This window comes from Bactrocera latifrons, unplaced genomic scaffold (assembly GCF_001853355.1).
Source record: "Bactrocera latifrons isolate USDA-ARS-PBARC rearing strain unplaced genomic scaffold, ASM185335v1 scaffold_55, whole genome shotgun sequence".
Lineage (NCBI taxonomy): Eukaryota > Metazoa > Arthropoda > Insecta > Diptera > Tephritidae > Bactrocera > Bactrocera latifrons.
The window spans coordinates 1,527,322-1,539,659 of NW_017537212.1; the positions used below are offsets into that span (position 1 = coordinate 1,527,322).

General features: G+C 37.1%; 1 protein-coding gene across 4 annotated transcripts in view; it reads right to left on the reverse strand.

Moving 5' to 3' along the window:
* The window catches only part of LOC108974376 (serine-rich adhesin for platelets), a 90,189-nt gene extending 78,162 nt beyond the window's left edge, over positions 1 to 12,027 (reverse strand). The window contains exons 1-2 of one of the 4 annotated variants that reach the window (XM_018942147.1): positions 11,937 to 12,025; positions 9,954 to 9,998 (exon numbers count right to left, since the gene is read on the reverse strand). The gene's annotated coding sequence lies outside the window, so the exon portion shown is untranslated. Of the gene's footprint in view, positions 1 to 4,713; positions 4,881 to 9,953; positions 9,999 to 11,936 lie in introns of those variants that run through there. The other 3 variants (XM_018942151.1, XM_018942150.1, XM_018942149.1) reach the window with 3 other exon arrangements.
* Between the last annotated feature and the right edge of the window lie 311 nt (positions 12,028 to 12,338).

Here is a 12,338-nt window from a genome sequence, read left to right on the forward strand (position 1 = left end):
GTCTATCCTCTTGTGCTAACTGTCGGTTCTGCGACAGGGAGCCTGAAACCCCGAAGCACCTGCTGATCGACTGCACAGCAGTCTGTAGACGCAGAATTAAGGCCCTTGGATCCATGTTTCCGGATAGGGATAGCATCGCCTCACTAGCACTCGGAAATCTATTGGACTTCATCAATGCGCTGGGGCTAAGTGAGTCTATGTGAGTTAGGAGAGGGCACAATAGACTTAAGGTCGCGGTGTATTCCTCACCTTTAAATCTGACCTAGTCTGAGTATAGGCAATTGTAGTTGTGTTCGTGTGTGTGCATTGGCGCTTGGACGCAATCGTCGATTAAAATGAGAAAAATATAACGGCAATAAATGTTCATTTGTTGTTTGTCATAAATTCCAAGGCGATGCTAAAACGCAAAGGCCAATGCCAGGTCGTCTGCTCTGTATTGTTGTTGGCTTTAGTTGCTATTCAATTTCGTATTATCCATTTATTGCTATTGCTGTTGTTGTTGTTGCTGTCACAAATTTACGACAATTTTTAGCGAAGCGTCTTCGACGGAAATTTAGTGGGTATTCAATTAAAAGGGCCCAGCAGCAGCAGTTTGTAGCGTATGTGGCACTAAAGTGCGCGAATGCTCAGCGAAAATCAGAATGCGAATAAAATAAATAAGTGAGGCAAGCTCACACACGACGCATGTGCCACCTGAACGATAACAGACACACTCAAGAACAAATAATGTACAGATATTCCTAGAATTCGTTTTTGTTGTTTGTTTAGTAACTTGTTATTGTTGCATGCTGCTCTTCTTGTTGTTGTTGTTTTATTTGCATGCGATAACCCTTTTTGCTTTCAGCATATCAGCACAGCAACATAAAATTGTCAAAGTTGTTGAGCGTCACCGGTTGCTTGATGGGCAGCGCCGCATGCACGCATGTGTGTGTGTGATGCCAGCAAAAGGAGAAAAAAAAATTTGTCCAATGTGTTAAGTTTCCAAGCAAAAACTCAAATTGACTGTCATTAATATTGTCAGCCGGAAGTTTCCAAACACACACACACACACACACATTCGTGCAGAGCCAACATGCAAGTCTGTGAGGGAACGAATATGAAATGAAAGCAAAGAAGAGACACTTCAACTCGGTACACCATCAAAGCCCGTGGTGATTGCTGCTGATTTGCCGGCGCTGGACAGCGTCACAGGTCACTCAATGAACACTCGTTGATCGCCGAGGCACCCAGCACACACACACTCACACGTACACTCGGCTATTTAGGTGTAAAATGCTATAAATTTCATTTGAGCATTGAGGCATAACCATATGGTATGTATATTTATGAGTTTATGGATTGCAACATGAATCCCTGTCAAAGTGATGATCGTCAGCATGTTGCTTGTGGTAATAAGGTAAAATGTAGTAAGAGTGCGCATTTCAGCAGCGTATGCCCTCGATGAGGAGCCAGCAAGCGGAAATGTGTTTTGTCACAGGCCTGGCAATAGCCTCGACACATGTTGTACATGCCCGGCTGTGTTTTCTTAGATGGCCTGCAACAATGTTATCATATCATAAGTGTTCTGTCTGTGAAACCAAAATGTCTTCAAATAAGTGTTTGGAGGCAAAGTATCACTAGCTGGTTTGAAATATAAAAAGGGAATACAAAAACCTCATCCAATTGGTTTACTTTTCATTCTCACTTTAAGCTTTATAAGAAAGAGGAGTTTCTCCTAAATTTATGATCAAGTGTCCCAGAATTTTCGAATACTTTTTTAGGGACTCTCTTAAACTTGAACCATTCCACATAAATACATTTTATTATTCACGCTTCGCGAATCCTTCGAATGTCTTATTAAATTGAGTCGCAGTCCCAGGAAATTTATGCGCTACATTAATTTAAAATGATTCAGCCTTCGACTGGTTTGAAGAACTGGCTATCGTGATCACAACATGCAGGCGTATGGCAGCACAAAACGCACAGACCTATAATCAAACAGGCAGTGCGTTGGCAAACGACCTTGCGCGCATGCGTAGGCATTTCACAAAACTTTAATCGCATTAAGCGCACGCAATACAGGCGAAGGCAAAGGTAATCCTTTTTTCATGAGTTCGAATTTAAATGAGGCGCGAAAGCAAAGTTGTGCGTAAATCCATAAAACGCCTAGGGAGTTTGAGTTCGTTGCCTCTGCATTGCGTGTATTTAACTGAATAATTAGCAAAGCTATGCCAAGTTGCCGAAGCCGTGAATTGTCGTGTTGTTTAAGTGTGAATTTTAAATCGCCAGTAAGACGTAATTTTAGGTCACACCTTTTATACATATCAGTGCGCATTAATGCTCATGCGACACATGCCCTTTAAGAATTTGAATCATTTATGTGTGTATGGAATAACTATATTTTGTGTTATTATGTAGCAATTGCTTGTTCTTTTCATCTCCTCTATTTCTGTAATTTATTAATCAATTTGACGTCACCTTTAAACTCTTCAATCCACCGGTTAAGTCATCGTCGTATGCGTATCAGCGTTTGGGTTCTCTGGTGGCAAGCAACACCTATAGACTGATTTTGTTGAAAAGCTAGTCCATATCTGCCACAAATAGCGAAAATCTGTTTAGTCAGCGAGGCGAATATGAATTTGAAGGACACTTCCGCTCGAGTTATGGCACTTCCCGTAAAGCTCAGTCAACTGTGCCGAAAACCGAAAAGCTGCTGCAACAACTTTTACAAAACTGCATGACAGCAAATCTGTTTCAATACCCATAACACACACATATATACAAATTCACACACACACATATATACTCATTTATCTATGAGTGTATATCCTTGTTGGCGATAAATTAATCACTTGTAATTTGTAAAGCGTAGCAATGCCATCACACGAACGACCAATGACGAGAAAATAAAAAAATGCAATAAACAAACGTGTGTGTGTGTGTGTGTATATGTGTGAGAAATGAGCAATTAATAAATGAATGAAGGAGTGAATATTTTTCGGACAAGTGAATGCAGTCAGACAAGTGGAACTGCCATTTTGGGCAGATATTAGTAACTGGAATGAGAAAAAACAATAATAACAAAAATAATGAAATTATTGATTAATAATTTTTGATAATTATACATACATATTCGTATGTTAAGTATATACCATTTCGAACAAATCATTATTCAACTTTAAAAAAATGAAAATTATAAACGCAATTGTAAAGCAATAATTTATTGAACTTGTTAACAGGTTCTCAAAAACAATAACAACAAGATGATGCAAACAGTTCCAAATATAGAGCTATTACTTCATCTTCAGATATTACATAGTCCCAAAAAGATACATACATACATACATACATGCACACATGTACATGCTTTTGGTATGTGTGCCAGGCGGACCGCTAAGTGCCGAAAATTGAGTAGCATCCGGAGTCGCGACAAAATTGCAACCGCAACGACACCTTTCGCAACGACACATGCGCATACTTATACATATGTATGCATGTTTGTGGTCCTTTATACATATGACCGCTTGTATGTCTGTATATTTACCAAAATGTCTTAAGTGCTGCTCTTAACCACCAAATTAGTCGCTTCATTCATTCATTTGCTCGTTTTCTGGCTTCTTTGCTCTTTTTGATAATTTTTTGTCATTTAAATTGTCTCTGCTGCGGCTTGGCAAACAGCATCGCCACATAATTGAAGACCAACTGAATAATGCATGACCAATTATGTACATCTGGCTATAGACACACACACGCATACATATGCATATGTACGTGTAGGTATGTATGTATGAACGCGATGAGACGAGCATCAATGTATGTCACCAGCGAAGGGAGTCACAATGCCTACGGAATAAGGTCATGACTAACCAAGAAACCGGCAAAATAGCAGTCGACCAAAGGCCAAAATAAAACCAGAAAAATCATAATAACAACAAAAGATCGGAGTGTATCCGTACATGTATGTGGTTGAGAGAAGACAAAAAGACAAAGCGGCTGGTGGAGGGGAACCCTTTCTGTGTGCATATAAAGTCTGATAATGCTGCAGCATTGGCATGTCCAGCATTGTTGTTTCGGTTATGCGGTGGAATGGAATGAAAAAGATTGCACAAACACACACACGCACGAATGCACAGAAATATGCAAATATAGAACACTAAACTTCGAGGATGCAAGAGGTACACATAATGGTTCTTGGCTTTGTTCTTTAAAAGCAATACAAAGTAACATCGCATTCAAAGCGACGCAACAACAATAAAAAAGCAAATACGTTTATGTGTCATTATGAAATTAACTTTAATTCAAACTCATTGGAAAAGTATCTTCATGTGAAATAAACATTTTTATCCGAAAACATATTTTTGTGTCAAAAATCGGAGATTTACCAAACTAGCTTCGTACTATAATTATTAATTGTTTAAGATATATTAGAATTTGTTTGTGACGTAACGTATGATACGTCAAAAGTTACGTAAGTAAGTTAAAGTGTTCTTAAATATGACTTTGCAATCTTTTAACCCCCAATAGACTTGAATAATTGAATTTTCCATATTATTTTCATAAACAAATGTCTTTTTTTTAATTTTTAATATATATATATATTATACCGCAATGTTTTATTAATCACCACACCACACATTATATTTACATTATTTAACTTTTTACTTTTTATTCACATTGTTTACTCTATTTCTCGCTGTGTCAGCGCGTTCAAAAGTTTTGTGTTTTCAAGCTCACCTCACCTTCGTTCGGCTGGCTTAAAAATGCCGTATTTTATTGTCCAAGTATATTATTTTTGCTTTAGCTTGCATTTTTTTCGCCAACTTTATTTTGTGCTTAATAATTTTTTAATTCTACCTATAAGACGCCCACGTTCAGACACATCGCGCATTACTCATGCCTTGCGTGCTTGCTTGTTATTTTCTTTAAGCTTTTTCAGCTACTTTATTTACTTTTTTCACTTTTTTATTTCATTATTTTTCTTTCGTACTGCCGTTAGGTCACCAGTGCGCTTTTCGTTTTGTACATATGATTTTTGTGTTTTTATTTTCACGTTGTTTTTGTTGTGTTTGCATATTTCATGTCTTAATTTTTACGGCCGCTCCTGGCCTTTCTTTGACATTGACAGTAGCTTTTCGCGTAAAAGCCTTTTTGCCATTCTTATTGCGCTTTATTTTCAGCTGTTCTGCGCCTCTAGATTTGTTATTGTTTGTGTATGTCTGTATGTATGCTGCTGCTTGGCGTGTGTCTCGGTTTTGCGCCGATTGTTTGCAAATTTTACGCTCACTTTGTGTGCTAAATGTTTCAATGTTTTATTTTATTATTTAATTTTAAAGAAAACAAACACGGCCGCGTCTTTTTGGCTTTTGCCTCTTTTGCTGCTTTTGTTTTTATATTCTTGGTTTTGTTTTCTTTTTGCGCTTTTCGCTCATCTTACCTTACTCAACGCATTAATTTGTTAAACAAATTTCGCAAGCTCACGCGTGTGTGTACGTATGTGCCTGTTTAGGGATGCCTGTATGTGTGTGTATATGTATGTTTAACTCGTTCAATTTTGTCCGCTTCTTACATATAAGTATGTATATGTTTGTACGGTATGTCTTTTGTAATCATCGATCGCATCGCATCGTTTGCATGACTCACTCACTCTTTGGTTATACTTAAACTTTTCAAAAAAGAAGAAACGAAATTTGGAAAAGAAAAATAAAATCTATTGTCTCGATGCTATTTCAAGATCATTGCGTAGCTCATTAGTTCTGTGTTAGTGTTTTTTTATTATTTTTTTTTTTTTGCGTAATCTTTTGGTTCTCTGCCAGCGCGAAATTTTGAAAAACCTTATAGGAATGGGATCAAATTCAAAATCGCTGGAGATCTGAGTCTTCGAAGCATTATTTATTGCACAACAATTGCTGATCAAAGGTGTGTACATACATACAGGATTTGTCCGGAAAGTAATTGGATTGATTTTCTTCAACCGCGATTGTACTTCGAAGATTGCGAGCACCGACTGAGAGTCAGGACAAACATTTGGCGCGCCATGTGAGCAACCCAAAAATGCAGCGTTCGTTAGAGCAGCGGAACCCTCAGTGAAAGTTTTGAAAAATTGTAACGATTCCTCATATTCCACAAGTCCAAGAGCGAAAATATTACACCATTCATCTTCATGTTTTTAAAAATCGTAGCAAATTCCACAGAAACTAACTTTTCGGGTAATCAAAAATTAAGAGAATGTGTGGCCAAAAAGCAACAAAATTAAAAATAAACAGCTTAGAAACCTCAGCAACATCGAAAAGGCCCATATAAATTCATTTGACGTAACCGACACTCGCATACACTTTTCACTTGATTATCTCTAATCACTTTACCTATCTATGGGATTCTCACGAAACAAGGTCAAAATGTGTTTTCTTTTTTAAACCGCCAACCGGTAGCTTCTTCTACAACAACATCAACATATGATGACTATCGCGCGAGCACAAAGGGACTGTCGAACCGATAGACTGGCGGTCAACCGGTTGAGACATGGCGCTAGGGCAATGAATAGAACGCGCAGAGGCGCGATTGCGGTGGTGTGTTAATGTCAGGGGCCAGGTGGGAGATGTGGAACTATTTGCTATTCTCTGATGCAGCGCTTGCAAATGTCGGTACCCGGTGAATTGATGAAGCCAGCGCCGACGAACACACCAGCCACTTCACATCGAGTTCGATATGCATGACCCGACAGAGCGAGGGCAGTTAGAGAGGCGCAGAAGTTAAGAAGCATGGCTTTTCATTGGGCGCTTGTGGCAGGCGCACGTAAAGCCATCTGGCTGGTGCTTCTAATATTTTCTAGCACTTATTATGTTAACACGCAATTAGAGTTCTGGGGTTGATGGAGCCCGTGGCAAAAACGAGTAGCAACTGGAATCTCGAGCATATTGAAGGAGTGGAAATGCGCTAAAGATGACATTGCAACGCTGATGTGGTGCGTGGCCATGACCATTGAGAGTTGTGTTTTCAGACGACTGGAGGAGGCTCGGAGCCTAGAGTGAGGCGAGGAGGTGTAAAAGACGTACTTGATGCATTATATTTGTGTGTGTGCATCTAGAGTGCGGATGGAATGTAGTGGAGTAGAGTGGAGTGTTGTGGAGTGGCATGGCGTGGCGACTAGTGAAGTGGCTGCTAAATGCAGTAGCGCAAAGAATTTCTGCGAAAACGCGCAACAAACACTTGAGTGTCGGCTCTGCGAAGAACCATGTCTAACTATTTAAGTTAAATGCCAAGAAGAACGAGTCATAAGAAAACGAAGGCCGAAACTAAATAGAGTACAGCAGAGCAAATACAACGAGTGAAGCAACACAGCCGCCAAGTGAAGGAGCTGCTACTGGTCTTGAAATCTTCGCGGAACAAAGCAAGAAGCAGAAAAAAAAAAAAAAAAAAATGTGTGTGTTTATGTGTATATATGTATGTATGTATACAAGTGTATGAATGCGTGTAAACTTTATCAAACATAATTTTTCCTGAGGCGGAATTTTGATTCGTGACAATTGTTGTTACATTTGTGGTGGAAATATTATTAGAGTTCTTTATTGTTCAGTCAAGTTTACAATGTGCGTGGGAATATCATTTATTTCATGCTTTTTGAGTGTTTTTAGTCTGGCGTATATTTACCGTGACCGCAGCGAGATGCGAATAGTAAATAGCGATGTAAATGATTTATAACAACAAATAAATAAATGTTGTTTGCCACTGCGACAGAGAAGAATGAGAGTACGAAATGAATTTAAGGAACCTAACCCACTATCTTAGAGCTATTTATTACAAAATAAGAACTTACAATCATAGCGAAAATCCCATAGGCCGCAGAAAATTCTTAGCACCGCGGTCAAGTGGAAAGAGTGTTGCCAAATAACTATAAAATTCAGACGAAAGGGAAATTTTCAAAAATTGTTTAAAGATATCGTGCAACAACAATCTGCAAGCAGAAATGAAGCTGTATTATATAATAACCTTTAACACTCTCTTACACTTTTTGAGGTCAATTGCAGGCAAAACTTTTATCTTACTTGAAACTCGAGTAATAATGCCAAAATTGCGTTTATCATCTATACTCTCCCAATTCTACGATTGTTTACGAAGAACCAAATTAGTTCAGAAAACTGTCTCTTTTTACCTTGAAGAACTAAGAGTGTACAGAGAAGAGCTCAGCGCACTAGCACGACATGTTCGCTCACTGGGAACTGTCCGTAGAACTTCAAAGAGGAAAACTTTACAGAAAAATATTGTTTTACTAAGATAAAAGCAATACATACTTCGAATAAAATCGATTGCCTAATATATGACCTGTTCAAGGTCGCGATGACCACATGAAAAGCCGCCGGGTTCAGTAACATCAGCAAAATAAAAGAAAGATACGAGTAATTATGGACCAAATGTGTCTCTCATAATCATATGTAGGTACAGGTAATCTGGCAACTCTTCCGCCAATAGCCAAAGAAGAAGTCGCAAGTCACTGCTACTTTTACACTTCCTCCACAACACGTCATAACAATAAATCAAACATTCACACATTGTTGTAAATATTTTTTACTTTTAAATGTACTAAATATGTGTATGTGTATGTGTTTATATGCAAATACACATAGATCTACATATATACATACATTGTTATTTTTACATATTCACGCCCTTTGCCAATATACAAGTCATCCGCGTCCGGAGTTCACTTTACATGCGTTCGCCAACGTCATGGAGTCCCACGAAAAACAACAATGAAACGTTTCGTATACTGATTGCTGATGGTTACCTTCGCCGCCTCTTGCCCTGCGTTCGCTAACTTACTAAGTAAATTAAGTAAATTTGCGGTTTCAGTCTCAATAACTTCCACAAGAAACGCACATACACACACACAATAGGAGCCAATCCCTCGGGCACTGGAGTCGTGGAGTCGTGGAGTTGAGTGCAAAGCGCATGAGTATTGTAATTTGAGTTGTAAAATCAGCCATGACCCGCGAGACCGACGAAGGCAACAGTCTACTTCCATACACGAGTACCTGAGCGCAAGTGAGTACAAACTTATGTATCTATGTACATATGTATGTAGGAGTAGCCAAACACATTGTCCTCTGTTCTGAATGGTATTTGTGGGCAAAAACTGTTTCTATGCTGCCATGGAATTTCTGTACTTTTTGTTATGAAATCTAAAAAAAAAAAAATCATATTTCTGCCTTCGGTTGTTACAATTCTAACGATATTTATATATTTTGGCAGCAGTTATAGCTTTGAGTAGCACAGCAGCCGACTTCACTCAATAGAACACAATTTCATGTTCGCAAACGCTTGTGAAATTAATAGCATGGAATATAAACGTTACAACAACAAAACAGTCGCAATACATTCAACTAAACGGTTTTTGAGTTGGCTGAATAACACATAGACTTTAATGAAATTCCAGCAATGAGAATCGGGACATAGATTGCTTCGCTTTTGACGGAGTTTAAGTTTTGGATTATTTAAGGCTTTAAAATTTTTATCAAAGATCCGCTATTTTTAGAACGACTCTAGATGAGTCTTAGCACTTAGCACTTTTCATACTACTAATTTTATATTAACTTTTAATATCGAGAAGAATTTAATCCGTTTAATCCCAAATGGTAGACTTCATATATACTATTTAGTATATTCTTTTGGAGTCTTATGAACTCAGGTTAAATTGTTATCCTCTTCTTTTTGTATAGCATCATCGCAATAATCCTATGTAAGTATGTATGTATGAATATATGCTTGCTTCTAACTATTTTCTAGTAATTTAAGTTAAAATAGCAAGCTTCCAATAAAGCCAAGTTTTATTTTTATTTCGAAGAGGAAATGCGATGCTGAAGACGATAAAAAGACAAATTGTGCTCGGCTAAACCTGTTGGAGTTGATGGTACTAGAAATACTTTATAAACAGAGATTAAAACCAAATCTACAAAAGCAGATGAAGTGTGATTTCTTACCTTCGTTTCTTTTATTCAGCGCTTAAGTTAAATGGGCTTCCGTAACTGTAAATGAGAAATATACAAAAATACAAATTAATTTGTGAATTATTTGTTTACAATTCAACTTAGACATACAACATCTACATACATACATACATGTCTGAGTTCTCATAAAAAGAACACTCAAAGTCGCAAACAGTCTGTTAGCACTTTCCCACACACTAAATACCCAATTCACAAATGATAGAACACCCAACAGTGCGTCAACAAGGTTGTTACTACTTGCCGCTCGCATGTTTGTTCACTTCTATGGTACTCGAATTTACTCATAACTGTGTGGTCAGTACATGATCCAAGTGACCGGTCTTCCTTGAAATTACGTGCGTAACAATCAGCTTTCTTTCCGGTATGTAACACACAGAGCTGCACACATCTACTGTCGGTGTGACCCAGAGGCGGGAAAAAATTAGGCAAGCACGTTGCATACACATTCACACAAGCATGGCTTGTAGTAAAACGAAAAACGTGAAGTTGCACGGGATTTATTTCCATTCATAAACAATTTTGGTTACCAACTGTTTGCTTTGGCATGAAATGATTTTGAAGGCACAAAAGACGAGCGACGACTCAAGATGTTGTAAGTTGAGGTTTCTAGGAAACACACTCGGGTGGCAGAGTCAACGAAAAGAACAAACATGACGGGTGTGACAAAGTGGCGTGATAAAACTGCGTTTTAGTCCGACCTGATATGTGTGCATGTATTGTGTGTACATATGCATATAAGATTTACATTTTAAGAATGGTTAAAAAGCCAGCACACTTTGTTTATCTTTAATTTGTGCCACACCGAAGTTAAAGTTTTTATAGTTTGTGAGCCCTACATTTCTGTATAAAAATTTGTATTTCTGCTGAACTACAAAATAAACTAACTGCGCATTTTACAACACTTAAAACTACAAAATTGAGAAGAAATCTTCTCTCCTCTTCTTTGAAAAACTCAATCCAAAAAAAAGATGGAATAACAAAATTGTTATAAAATTGATTGCAAATGCAAGGATATTGAGAAATTTTTTGGAGATTTGTAATTACGAAATGTTTGATATTGATAAGCACTTATAATTTGCTTACCCTTATTTATATACATACATAAAAATCTTCAAAAGTTAATTATTTCATCACTTGTATTTTAATTAATTTCTAAATTTGTGTTATTGTTATACCTACATATACATATGAATTTTTATTAGCACAATTTTCTAATGAATCATTAAAAATATTTTCGTTATGACAACGTGAGTACATTTGAAATTTTTATTTTTTGCTTTGAGTTAATTGACGCATTCTTTTGTTAAATGCTTTTACAAGCCTCGTTTTGTTTATTTCATCTTTCGTTGTCTTACACACGTGCCACTCACAAGCTTTGTATTTTGATTGTAAGTGCATATATATATGTATACACGTATAAGTTTCATGGTAAGAATCTTTGCCTTTTTAAACTCGCAACTCGTCTTTCAACTATTCATTTCATTCTCTCCACTTGTGTTTTTGCTTTCGCGCTGAAAACACTATTCATTTACATCCTTACATATAGCATGGCAGTGTGTGTGTATATAAAAAACTGTTCATTATTTGGGCTCACATGCTTTCACAGCTAATTAATTTGCTGCCTATCGCGAAGAAATCTCGAGATGAGATCGCACGTAGCTTGGCAGTTCAAACACAGCACTAAAACAAAAACACATATACATGTGAATGTGCATATATAAATATTGAAAAGTAGTTGTATATACAAATACCGTAAAATACATTTTAAAAGTAAGGTTTTCGCTTGTTTTCTGGATGCTCTTGCCGATATTTATTGTTTAAACCACAACACTTGATTTTATATTTGCATTTCTATTACAAACACATACACTGCTAAAAATGTATTTCTATATATACACATGTACAGAATGCAAGCTATATATGTAAATATAATCCTAAAATGCTGTAATTCATTACACAAAATATTTCTTCGACAAAAATACTTCTTTAATTTTATTCGCCATTAATTCACGGCTTCACTGTCTTCACCCACTAGCCGATCACTACCTGATCAAGTCTTAATCTGAATTATTGCCCGAACGACGCCACTCAATTGACAAATTCCGAAATCTTGTTGCGAAGGCAATCGGAAATGTAAATCCGCGATAACATATTGATGACTTACAGATGTACCTATATAAATGCATACATATGTATGTGTATGTAAGTGTTTATTTACATAGATTTCATTTGCGAGAGAAGCGTTCTGTAGGAAGTATGAATTTTGAGAGTGCTCAACTCGCTCATGGAATTTAAATCAGGCAATAAAAATGTTGAAGTTCGTAAAATAAACCTTTTTAATTCGAGTTTCATTGATGT